Here is a 12,664-nt window from a genome sequence, read left to right as displayed (position 1 = left end):
CAACTGGACAAAAGGATGTACGATCAGAACTGTAGGTTTCATACCTTTGCTGATTCTGCCACTAGAATGTGGAAAATTAGCAGGCACCATAGCGCCATATGTCACATGGTACACAATAAACATATCTGTGTAAAAAGGAAAAGCTGTATAACTTTAAAAACTCACTTTTATATTTTGGTGCCCTGTATGCAAAATGACCTACCTTGAGTCATAGAGGGGGCTGCTAGCGCCCCGAGTCACATGGTCCTGCCTTCGTTCATGCCTCCTCCTACGCTTGGCCACCTCCTCTAGACATGGAAGTCAGCCAAGGAGCGGTGAAATCCCACGCTTGCACTGTGCATCACTCTCAAGGACTCTTTCCCAGGGGACTCGGAGTGTTCCAGCGCATGCACAATGCGTGACTGAAAGTGAGGCACAGAAACGTCAAGCGCAACGTGCAGGTCCGCTTCTGAATGGGGCTAAATACTGAACAGCGCAAGTGCAAAATTTTACCACTGCTTGCGCTGAAATCAGCAGCTAGTGGAGGCGGCCGAGTGAAAAAGGGGGCGTGAACAAAGGCAAGACCATGTGACTTGGGGCGCTGGTGACCTGCCTCTGTGGCAGGTTGTTTTGCATACAGGGCGCCAAAACATAAAAGTGAGTTTCTATAGTTCTTGCAGTTTTTCCTTACACAGATATATTCAGCTGTGTGCTGCATGGTGCTGTGGTACTTGCTAATTTTCCATATTCTGGTGGCAGAATCCCTTTAAACAAAGGCAAACAAAGCCTGGTTACTGACAAATCTGTTCTTCTCAAGAAAGATTGCTTAGTGTGAACTAATGTGAATAGCTCCATGCAAACAACCTTCAGAAGTCATGTTACAGACACACAAAGCTGGAAAGGTCTACATAAGAATTGCTAAAGGCCTGCATCATATATCGCAGTTGGAATAAATTGCATCTGATTAAATAAAAACGACTATCTATTAAATATATTTATCTGTATCCACCAGCGTAGTAATTGGCAGATCCATTCACAGAAATACAGATAGAACTTGATATACAATTATTTCCAGTCCGCTAGGAGTGTAAGATATTGTGGAGTGTCATTTATAGTCCTCTACTGCCATCTATTGTTCACTATCGGAACTACTTAAAATTAACCCTATAATTGCCATATCAGTAAATCCGGTAGTACAACAGTGCATACTGGAGCTAAAAACAATATTAACCCCATAAAAGCAAATAATTTACATGCCAGATATACTGCAAATTGTGGGTAGAGGAGTATTAGGCTATGATAAACTGCAGAAGGCAGACTGTGGTGAGCTGGCAATGGACGGGACGGCCATGGGAAATCGTGCAGTTACCTGCTCACTAGAAGTATATTCTGAAATATAGCAACATTTTGTCCACAGAGAAGTCCCGTTGTGGGTTTGCAACACTTATCAAGATGTAGAAAAAGTAATCTGTAATTATTAAGCCGGATTCACATCTGCGTTGGAACCTCCGGTCAGAAGTTTTGTCACAGATCCGAATCAAAATACCTTTCATCCAGAAGCAGGTCAGCAGAACAGAAAGCAGACGGACCCCATTATAGTCTTTGGCCTTCACAACAGCAGCAATTCTTCATGGCGTCCATCTACAAGTTTTAGAGAAGCCATGGTGTGCCAAGGAAGCATTCGCCACACCATCACTCCACCAGCCTGAACTGCCGACACCTGACACGTAGGGTTCATCGATTCATCCTGCTTGCGCCAAATTCTGACCCTCCTATCCACGTAGTGCAATAGTAATCTTGATTCATCGGCCCAGGCAATATTTTTCCACTGCTAAGTGATCCTATTTTGTCACTCCTTTACCCATTGAAGTCTCGCCTTTCTGTTTCTCTTAGAAATAGCGCTGAAACTGGTCCTTGCTATTCTAGCCTATCCATGCTAAGGAAAGACAAGTTATGTATTTAGAGAAGTTAGTTGGGGCACCAGCATTGTAATTGGCTACAATTAGCTTGACTGTTCATCGCCTGTTCATCAGAGCGATTCTTGACATCCTCCTCTGACCCCTTTCGTCAATGAGTTGTTTACATCCACAGGATCCCCTTTGCTGAATGTTTCTCCTTGATTAAAGCATTCTGGGTATATACTTAACAACCTTGCACAAGAAAACTCCACACAGTTGGCAATGAAATCCTGGCTAGTCCTGCACTGCTGACCGGGCGTTGCTGAAAGTTGCTCAGATCTCTGGATTTTCCCATCCAATGTGAATTCACACTGAAACTGATCCATCTTCAAGGCTGGAGACTCTGCAGAATTTTTATTTTGGTGCAAGGGGGACTTGGGATTGGTTTTAGGCCAGTGCACAATAGTAGATAGCCAGAACAACTACTCATGCAATAGTTATTGAACGTACCTCCACACCGGTTCAGTTCTAGGTAAATGTTCCTGGTGTATTATTTCTATGGAACTAGATATGTAGTTGCTTTAAAGAAGTCATTTGATGGAATCGCCTGGTTCCTGAGGAAGCAGTGGTATCATGGCAGAAACGTGTTCAACCAACATAAAGCAGTATACCATCACAAGTTAGTACAGTGGAAATAAGAACTAATATGAACTAGTACACCATTAGGGACTAGTACAGTATGAAGAAGTGCAGTAATAATCAGCACAATGACTTTAAGAATTAGTATAGTAATTAAGCAATCATTATCACTCTTGTTGGAGCTTTATGGACTCGGGAACTGATTTGCACTAAAACATTCTGTGCATGTTGATGCTTCTTGGTCCTTTATGACTGGCGTCCTATTCTTGTAGTCAGTCATTCTGATATAGCGTGAAGTAAGGTGGTTCCTTGTACCTAATACTGCATGCCACGATATTTCTCTCACCGATTCCACATAAGGGTGCGGGCAGACGAGCGTAGGCGTATTTACGTTTGCACGAGCGCAACGTATAATCGCCCGAGCGATCGTTTTTCACCGATCACGACCAGAGCTAGAAAGCGTATTTTCGTTTGTTCCTACTTTGCAAACGGTCTTTTCGGCGATCGAATATGCGTTGGCGCGTATTTCGGTCGCATATGTTCCGTTTTTTTTCGAATTGCCGTTTTTACGCGCCGTAAAATCGCCCATGTGAACGAATACATTCGAAACCATTGCCTCAGATGGTCACGTATATACGTTTGGTCGCAAAAACGCGCCGTTTATGCGCTCGTCTGGCCGCACCCTTAGTCTGTGAAATTAAGACAAAAAACCCAAACCTCCTATGTGCCTCTGATTTTATAGGGTGGTACATGGGCGCCTTAATACTGATCTAGACGCCTGCTTAGTTACACTGTATATTCACAATGTCTTGCGCATATAGGAATTCTGCGCAGACAGTAATGTAATGCAGAATGTAACATCTACAGAACGTGTCAGGTGCTGCCCGTGGATAAATGAGATGTGAGTGCATAATATCCATTCACCATAAAGATTAATGATCTCTGTAATAACATTTTTTAGCTGCAGCCACTGAGAGGTACTGTGGTAAGATGACGGGTGCCTGCAAAATCTGTATGTGAAAACCAGTAACTAACTCCCAGTTTATAGCTATAAAGTCATATACAGTAAAGTTCATTTAATCCAGCAATTGATAATCCAGAAAGTCTTATAGTCTATGAAATTTGTCTGTTTATAAAGTGCTATAACACACTTTTTTTTAAATAAGTTATCCTCATGGAAGTTCGCACCATAAATAGGCACTAACGTTTCACCAAACTTAGCATAAAAGAACAAAGCACTAAATAATCTACGAAACTTTGTAATATTAGAGAAAAGACGAAAAAAGTTTGGTGCCGTGTTAGCCAGTAGAGCAAAATGTTCTCAGTAGTAGAGCAAAATGTGATTGTTCTGAGGAAGAGCCCTAAGTAGGTCCGAAAGCTTGCTGTAACATCATGTACTTTTGTTAGCCATGAAAAGGTATCATATCTACAAGATTACTTGTTTTTTCTTACTTATTAGAGAAAAATGTCTCTTTCTCTGCTTTGGAGTTGCTTCTTCTCCCTTCTTCCTGCACTGAATCATTTACTTAAAAATACAGCTAAAATCTGTCTTGAGGCAGCTCAGCTCACTTAGAGATCAGGTTACATGCTTCCCATAGAAGTCTATGGAGAGGAGAATAAGGAGAAGGAAGCAGCTACTGAGGAAGGCCTCATTTACATTGCTGTTTTAATCTCTCACTTAGTTCCACTATAAGAGCAGAATAATGAAAGGGGAAGCACTGCCAGATCCCTAATATGCTGGACAGCAATGGCACGCAGTGAACTGCATGATCTATAATGGTGTCCAGTATGTTACTGGAAAAAAATAACGTTGCATGGTGTGCTATTTTTTCTGGTAAATTTAGCAGAATCAGTGATGGAGGTGTCTAAACACCAAAACAAATGTGATTGAGACCAGACATAGAGGCAGAGAAGCACCAAGTGCTGCTGAAGTCTCTAGGAAGTTTTCTATCTCATTCTAGTGCTGAATTTACAACTACACTGCTCAGTACTACTGTATAATATCCTCTATGAAGCTGCTGCTTCTGAGGGTGTGCTACAGAGAGCCAGGAGAGCAGAGACTCCTTTATTTAGGTGTGCTTTGTATGGAAGACATCATAGCAGGTAGGCTGCACCCACCAGCTCAGGGAAGACTGAGAATTAGAGACGGAGCTCGCAGGTGAAACTGGTGAAAAATGCGAAATATAGTACAAATCATATAATGGCGAAAATACAGTACAAATCATATAATAAGAGGTAAAGTGTTTTAAAGAGCTGTCAGTCAAATGATAGCTATTCCTCCAGACTCCGCCATAAACATGCAGGCTTGTCTTGTCTGAGTATGCGTATTTTTTTCAATGTGAGTGGGAAATAAACTGCAGCCACACACCTCAGGAAATGACGTATCTTCCATGGAATCAAATAATTGGGCATATTGAAATTCAACATGCCTGATCCTTCTTTCCCCAACATTTGCAGTTTGATGTGTATGGGGAGGTAGGTCTCCCAAATTTCTTCCGACAGTCAGTCAATCCCACTCTAATCAGTGGGTCCGCTAACTTTTATTAAAAGTGTATTTATTTAATGGATGTTTTCTATGGCCCCCAATTTTGCAGCTCACCGGTCAGATGGAAGCAGTATTATGAAATGTTATTGTTATGCTGCTGGTCCTCTTTTATGTTTGTTTCAGCACCAAATAAAGAACAAACAGTTTACCATAAAAAGTTAAGTTTTTCTGCCAAGAAATAAGCAGACAACAATACTTCCCTTAAAGTGCTTGTACCAGAATTTGAAGTTATCCCCTATGCACAGGATAGTGGATAACTTGCTGATCGGTGGGGTCTCACCGATTACATTTCACCAATGTCAAGAACTGGTGTCCTGTTTTCCCCGTTTTCCTCACTTTGGGGCTATTGCACCCCCTGCATTGAGGAGGAGACTGAATAAAGCGTTGATCGCACAAGAGGCACCTGCTCAGCTATTTCCTTCAGCCCCATTGAGTTAAATTGGGCGCTGATGCAGCATCCGAGGAGACAGCAGGGTAGAGAGATAACCCTGTCACAGGGCTCTACCGTCTTCTTCCTAAGGGTAGCTCGGGAGCCGACCTTGTTACTGCTGGGGGGGATCACGGGAACAGTAACCATGGTTACCTGTAGTCTAACGTCACTCGTGACGCCAACGTTCCGTCCTCTGCAGTGGATCCCTCCAATGTCAATTCCAGGAAATAAAGTAGTCCACGCACAAAGTATACTTTTCTCAACAGGAATTGTGAATGTTCGGTTCTGCTTGTTGTAAGTCTCTTTAGGCAAACAGCAATACAACAGTCTTAACTAGTAAACGCACTGTGAGAACAGTGCTGGATCAGGGAGGACTCTCGGGGCATTACTCAACCACAGTCTCAGTTATCTGTCAGTTCTGTCTCTCCCAGCAATCATCTCTCTCTTTTCTGCCAGTCACTCACATTTCTCTTGCTTGCTAGCGGTTCCTTTCTCCCTCTTTGAAGACATGCGGTTTCTACACATTTCTTCCAATCCAGGTACATTCGTGTCTTTTTAGAGATGAAGGTTAAGGGGAGTTTCTCTGCAGGCTAGGCCCAGGCGGGAACAACGGACCACCTTTAGGACTCTTCCATTTTCTAATCCTCCGGTTCTGTCACTGAGTCCAACTGACTCCTACACCGACTCTCTCCCTTTTCTCTGGCCCGGACAACAGCAACACTCGCAGCAGACTGACGGCCTGACAGGACCAAATGTGATTGTTCTCAGCAAGAGAAACCAAGAAATCTTGTAGATATGATACCTTTTAATGGCTAACAAAAATACGAGATGTTATAGCGAACTTTCAAACCTCTCAGGGTTCTTCCTCAGGCATAATTAAATAGATCCGAAGAAGCATGCATATATGCATATGACAAGGCACAGACAGGAATGTGATTAATTTGCACTCAAAAGAATACTCCAACAGGATGAGTAGAGAAAAAATAATAAATACTTAAATAGTCCACTGATAAAGATGTGAACGTCCTATGGTCTCTGAATTAGTGTTAGGGGGTCACAAGGCCAGAGTGTTTTCTGTGCTATAGATGTCTCATACTTCCTAGTCACGCATGAATCCTCTTGAAGAATTTAGGCCTCTGTTGAAAGTGTCAAAGGTTGTTATACGTCTGTATTCACAAATTCTTCTATTGCTTTGTGATTTCAAATTGCCTTTTAATATGGTGACTAGAGATGAGCAAGTATACTCGCTAAGGCGCATTACTTGAGCGAGTAGTGCCTTAGCCGAGTATCTCCCCGCTCGTCTCTAAAGATTCGGGTGCTGGCGGTGGGGGAGAGCGGGGAGGAACGGAGGGGAGATCTCTCTCTCCCTCGCTCCCCCCTGCTCCCCGCCGCAACTCACCTGTCACCCGCGCCGGCCCCCGAATCTTTAGAGACGAGCGGGGAGATACTCGGCTAAGGCACTACTCGCTCGAGTAATGTGCCTTAGCAAGTATACTCACTCATCTCTAATGGTGACTTTCATATGTACCAAACGTTTTTCATAACATAGTATGTAAGGCTGAAAAAAAGACGTATGTCCCTCTAGTTCAGCCTATACTGAACCCCAATATTGATCCAGAAGAAGGCAAAAACAAATGAGGTAGAAGCTGATTTTCCTCATTTTAGGGGAGAAAATATTTCCCAACTCCAGTTTGGCAATCAGAATAAATTCCTGGATCAACACCCTTTCATTCATAGTACTGGTCTCATTATATAAGGGGAGGACAAACCTTATGGCCCCACTAAGGTCTCATGTCCACGGGCAAAAGAACAATTAAAATCCGCAGCGGATCACCCGCACGCGGATCCGCATCCCATAGGGATGCATTGACCACCCGCGGGTAGATAAATACCCGCGGATGGTCAATAAAAGTGAATTAGAAAAAATATGGAGCATGAAAAAAAATGGACATGCTTCATTTAGGTGCGGGTTTCCTGCGCGGACGGCTCCTGCAGACTTCTGTTGAAGCCTATGGAAGCCGTCCGGATCCGTGGGAGGCCTAAAATCAGAATATACTCACCTGCTCCGGACGCTCTGGATCTTCCCTTCTTTGTGGCTTGATCTTCTCTCCGTCGCGGCCGGATCTTTTTTCTTCGGGCCGGTGGATATGCCCGGTGCATGTGCGCGGCACGCAGCCGGCGTGCCGAGCACATCAGCCGGGCCGAAGAAAGAAGATCCGGCCGCGACGGAGAGAAGATCAAGCTGCGAAGAAGGGAAGATCCGGGGCGTGCGAGAGGGGAGTAATTGCTATTTTCAGCCCTCATGTCCGCGGGGCAGGAGGGACCCGCTGTGAATTCTCCATGGAGAATCCGTAGCGGGCCTGATTTTCCCCGTGGACATGAGGCCTAAGGCTGCAGGGCCCAGGTGCAGCTGCAACCTCTACATCCATTATAGTTATTCCCCATTTTCTGCAGCAGCTCTCTATTCTAGCCAACAGAGGGAGTTTCAAGTTAAATAGAGGACAGCGCTCTGACACAAAACCAAAAGGTAGATATACCAGGGATATATATCTATCTTCATTTATGCTCTCTGAATTCCATATCCAATTAAAAGGCATATGGAAAGGCAATCTGTAAGGCTGAGAGCTGTATACAATTTTTTTTGCTCCATAGAAATACACAGGCAGAGATTTTCATAATGAAAACAAAGGTTTGGCACCGTGTTAGCCAGTAGAGTAAAGTGTGATTGTTCCCAGGAAGAGAAACCAAGTAATCTTGTAGATATGATACCTTTTGATGGCTAACAAAAATACATGATGTAATAGCGAGCTTGCGAACCTCTCAGGCGTTTAGCTTGCCGAAGAGCCCGAGAGGTTCGCAAGCTCGCTATTACATCATGTATTTTTGTTAACTTTTCATGTAACAGTTGCACAGCATATATATCAATAAGAAAGCTGTGGGATCAAACTTCTACAATAGATAATTCTAGCATTAAATCACACATCTATTGCCTCCCAACGTATGACATGGGACAGTGCACAGTGGCGAAGGTTTCATATGCTATAAAGTGCTCAACAGATTGAAGTCAGTCACTCTGCCACCCATGAGCTCTCATTTAACTCAATATGTGACTAAATGACACACTGCTCCAGAAAAAAGCAGCTGTGGAGCCCCCATAACAGTTCCATATATGCTCTCTGATAGGAGTCATAAAGCGAAACAGGCAGAACGATATTCAAGGATTGGAGCCTCCATAATTTACATGGGCGTATTTCTAGGCCATTTTATGCACGTATGTTTTGCACATTTTAATAAGGACGGCATAAACCTCATTCATTTGTATTGGGTTTTTCAGATCTGCGTTTTTTTAACGCACATAAATAAAAAAAAAATTGCAGCATGTCCTATTTTGGCCAATATTTACAGACCAAAATCACCCATCAAAGTCTATGGGATCACGAAAACCGCAGCAAATGCGCAGTTGCATGCGTTTCCCTGCGTTTTGTTGGCAGGAGACAGCAGTTTAAAAAATAGTAACATCAATTGGACCTTCTTGCATTTTTTTTTTACACGTGAAAAAAGCGCAGTTTTTATGTGCGCAAAAAATGCATATGCAACAAATATGCATATAAACACGCAGTAAAAACACAGCATACTTCACGGACCAAAATACACATATGCTGTGCGAATGAGCCCTAAGGCTGCACGGAACGGCCATCTGATATTTTGTCAGATGTGACTGTATACGGCGCTATTTGATCCTTTTTTTTACAAGAACTCAGCAGCGGAAGTTGCAAACAACTCCTGCAGCGCTGATGTGAACGAGGCCTTAGATAACTGATTCGAATGACAACCATTTCTCCAGGCCCCCCAAACACATGCTCGCTTGGCTGAGTGTGCATGTGTTTTGTGTATAGCAGGGGGTGAGCCGCTATGGACTACTGGCAGTGGCTTATCTCTCAAGAACAAAGTGATTGAGCAGTTGAAATTCAGCTGCCCGATCCATATCTCCTCCAACATCTGCCATCGAGGGAGACTCAAGGAGACCACCATGCAAATTGGATGATCAACTCTTCGCTCCGAAATTGTCAAGTTTGACCAAAGCGCATCTACCGTATACGGTCACCCTTAAATGTCATATTCTCACCAGCATTCAGCTGTTCAGCTGCGGGAAGGTAAGCGCTTGTATCAGCCTTGTTCCTTCACCTTGCACAATGTCTAGATTCTGCCTAGATATTTAGTCATTTGCATGTGACAGCCGCATTGGGGCCGAAGAAAGGGAAGATGTGAGCTCAGACAACGCCACAACAAAGGAGGGGAGACAGTGATGAATCAGGGCGAGTTCACCTGGAGACTGCAATGAGAATTAAATCGGAAAGGAAGAAATCATATTGTCATGCATCGTACATCATTCACGTAGGTCTTGCGGATGCTACCGTCAGATGTAGGTTCCTTCATGGAGATCCAACCACATAATAGAACTGGTCGGATATATAGATGGCCTCTTGTAGGGGTACGTTTACACGTAATGAGAAATCATTCGCCCGAGTGTACTAGTGAATGAGAACGACTGAACAACTGGTGATTAAACCGAACGACTAGTGAACAAGCCAATGATGATTTTCATGCCTACATGAAATGAACGATAGGCGAACAAATTACTGTTCAATCGTTGGCCGTGTTTACATGTAATGAGAAATCATTCGCCCGAGTGTACTAGTGAATGAGAACGACCGAACGATTGGTGATTAAACTGAACGACTAGTGGACGAGCCAATGATGATTTTCATGCCTGCCGTGTTGACATGCTACATTTATCGTTTAAATTCCAACAATCCAGCAATTTTTTTTTTCTTAACGATAGTCATTCCGTACAAGGATTCTATATATTATTGCATCATTTCCATATTTATAATATCTCTCTATAGGAGTTGCAGCTTCAAATCCCCTTATTCCATTCACAAGGCCACCATTAAAGTCACTAGTCTATGCCATCACTTTATGATTGGTGAGGGTCCGACCTCTGGGATAGCCATCGATCCTGAGAATGAAGGGGTCGCAGCACTGCTATAAACTATCTAATTAAATGTACGTGAGGACAAGCTAATGTTCTCGAAGCAAGATGGTGAGCAGTGTGTCATTACATATTACATAAGTCACTTATAATGGCAGCACTGGAAACATAGATGGATGAGTTCCTTGTTACAAATCACTTTCTGGAAGAGGGCATTTATAATCCACGTCCATATAATTGCCAATCTAGCAGATACATTGATGTCGGAGTCATTGGGAATCTGGATTATCCACTGTAACTTCTGGGTTTAACAGTGTGTGCAGCAATGAGCTAATTACCCATAGCCAATGAACATGAACGGAACCGGCATCTTGGGGTTCAGAGTCAAAATTGGCACTAGCGATTTCTGTGGAAAGCATGCAGGATGCCGGAGACGAAAAAGTAGGATATGTACAAGACAATATTGCAGAATTCTCAAAAGGTTCTATAAGGAAGTAAGACACACCAAAAAGGGATTACAAGCAACCAAAAGAGGTTGTAGGAGATTTGAACAGAGAGTACAGGTCTGTTTTATTTCCAGAAATAGCGCTATTGGCATTGGCTAGGCCTAGTATCTTGAAGCTTCTGGGCCCCAATGCAAAATCTGTTACAGGGTCCCCAATTATAATGCTTTATTGATAGTACTAGGCTCCTTATATGGAAAATAGAGGCCTTATTGGCCCCCTAAGGGTCCTGGGCCCGGGAGCAACCGCATCCTCTATAGTTATGCCTCTGCCTAGTATTGTAGCTTAACCCAAAGTTTTCCTGGAGTCTCTCAGTATGTTGCAATCTTTAAAATGGTTGTACCAAAATTACAAGCTATCCTAAGGTGACCAGATTTTCCCAGGGTCAAAGTGGGATGGAGGGGTGTGGTCAGGGGCGGGGCTTATCACAACATACGATTTTCCCTCAGTCGTTATAAAATGTACAGGGCCATTTCAAAAAAGAAGGGGAGCAAATTCTGCAGTATTTCTGCATCCAAAAAAACAGTCAAAATCCAGACCATTAGTGCGGATTTTGACTGGAAACCAGCCACGTATCTGCAGCTGATTTCATACTATGCTGTGCTCCCCCTCTGCTCCGAAGGCTTCCCACTATCAGCACTCCCCGGCTAACAGTTCCCAGAGACCTGCGTTGGCATCACCTGACCAGCAGCGCTGCACCTGACAGCTGCTAGGAACTGGAAGCTGGAGAGCGCTGACTGCGGGAAGCCTACGGAGCCAGTGAGGAGGAGCACCTCATAGTATGAAATAAGCTGCAGATACGCAGCTTACTTGCAGTCAAAATCTGCACCAATGGTACAGAATTTGACTATCTTTTGGGTGCAGGAATGCTGCGGAATTTGCAGCTGAAATTTCCGATGCAGACATTCTGCAGCATTTCCGCCACGAGTAAACATACCCTAAGTCAGCTTGAAGTATGCTGCCACATGCAGAGTGGCCTCAGTAGTAATAGTGTTCCCTATATTGACCTGGAGTAATAGTGACCCCCACAGTGGCCTCAAAAGTAATAGTATCCCCTATATTGCACTCAGTAGTAATAGTGTCCCCTATATCAGCCCCAGTAGTAATAGTGTCCCCCACAATGGCCTCAGTAGTAATATTGTCTCCTATATCCACCCCAGTAGTAATAGTAACCCTAAAGGTTGCCTCAGTAGTATTAGTGACTCCCCACAGAGGCCTCAGTAGTAATGCTGACCGCCACAGTGGCCTCAGTAGTAATAGTGACCCCCACAGTGGCCTCAGTAGTAATAGTGACCCCCACAGTGGACTGCTGTCAGTGTGTGCATCCGGCCGCGGTCGCAGTAGAGTGATTACCAGCCAGGGAGATAAATTTGCTGAGCGGTGGAATCTCACTACTAAGACCCCTCTCTGATCTCAAAAAGGGGACTCCTGTGTCCTCTGTCTTCCTTACTGTTACTTGATCCCCCTGCAGTGAGGAGACTGAATGGAGCGCTGCTTGTGCAAGCGTGCTGATGCTCCATTCAGTTTCAATGGGAAGGTGGAGATACCCAAGTGCTGCTCACGTATTTCCATCAGTCCCATTAAAATGAATGGAGTGCCGACCATACATGCTTGGCTAGCGCTCCATTCAGTCTGACATCACTGCGGGGTTAGAAGCAATCCACATAGTGATGGTCA

This window comes from Eleutherodactylus coqui, chromosome 13, assembly GCF_035609145.1.
Source record: "Eleutherodactylus coqui strain aEleCoq1 chromosome 13, aEleCoq1.hap1, whole genome shotgun sequence".
In the NCBI taxonomy this organism is placed as follows: domain Eukaryota; kingdom Metazoa; phylum Chordata; class Amphibia; order Anura; family Eleutherodactylidae; genus Eleutherodactylus; species Eleutherodactylus coqui.
Note: the sequence above shows the minus strand (reverse complement) of the source record.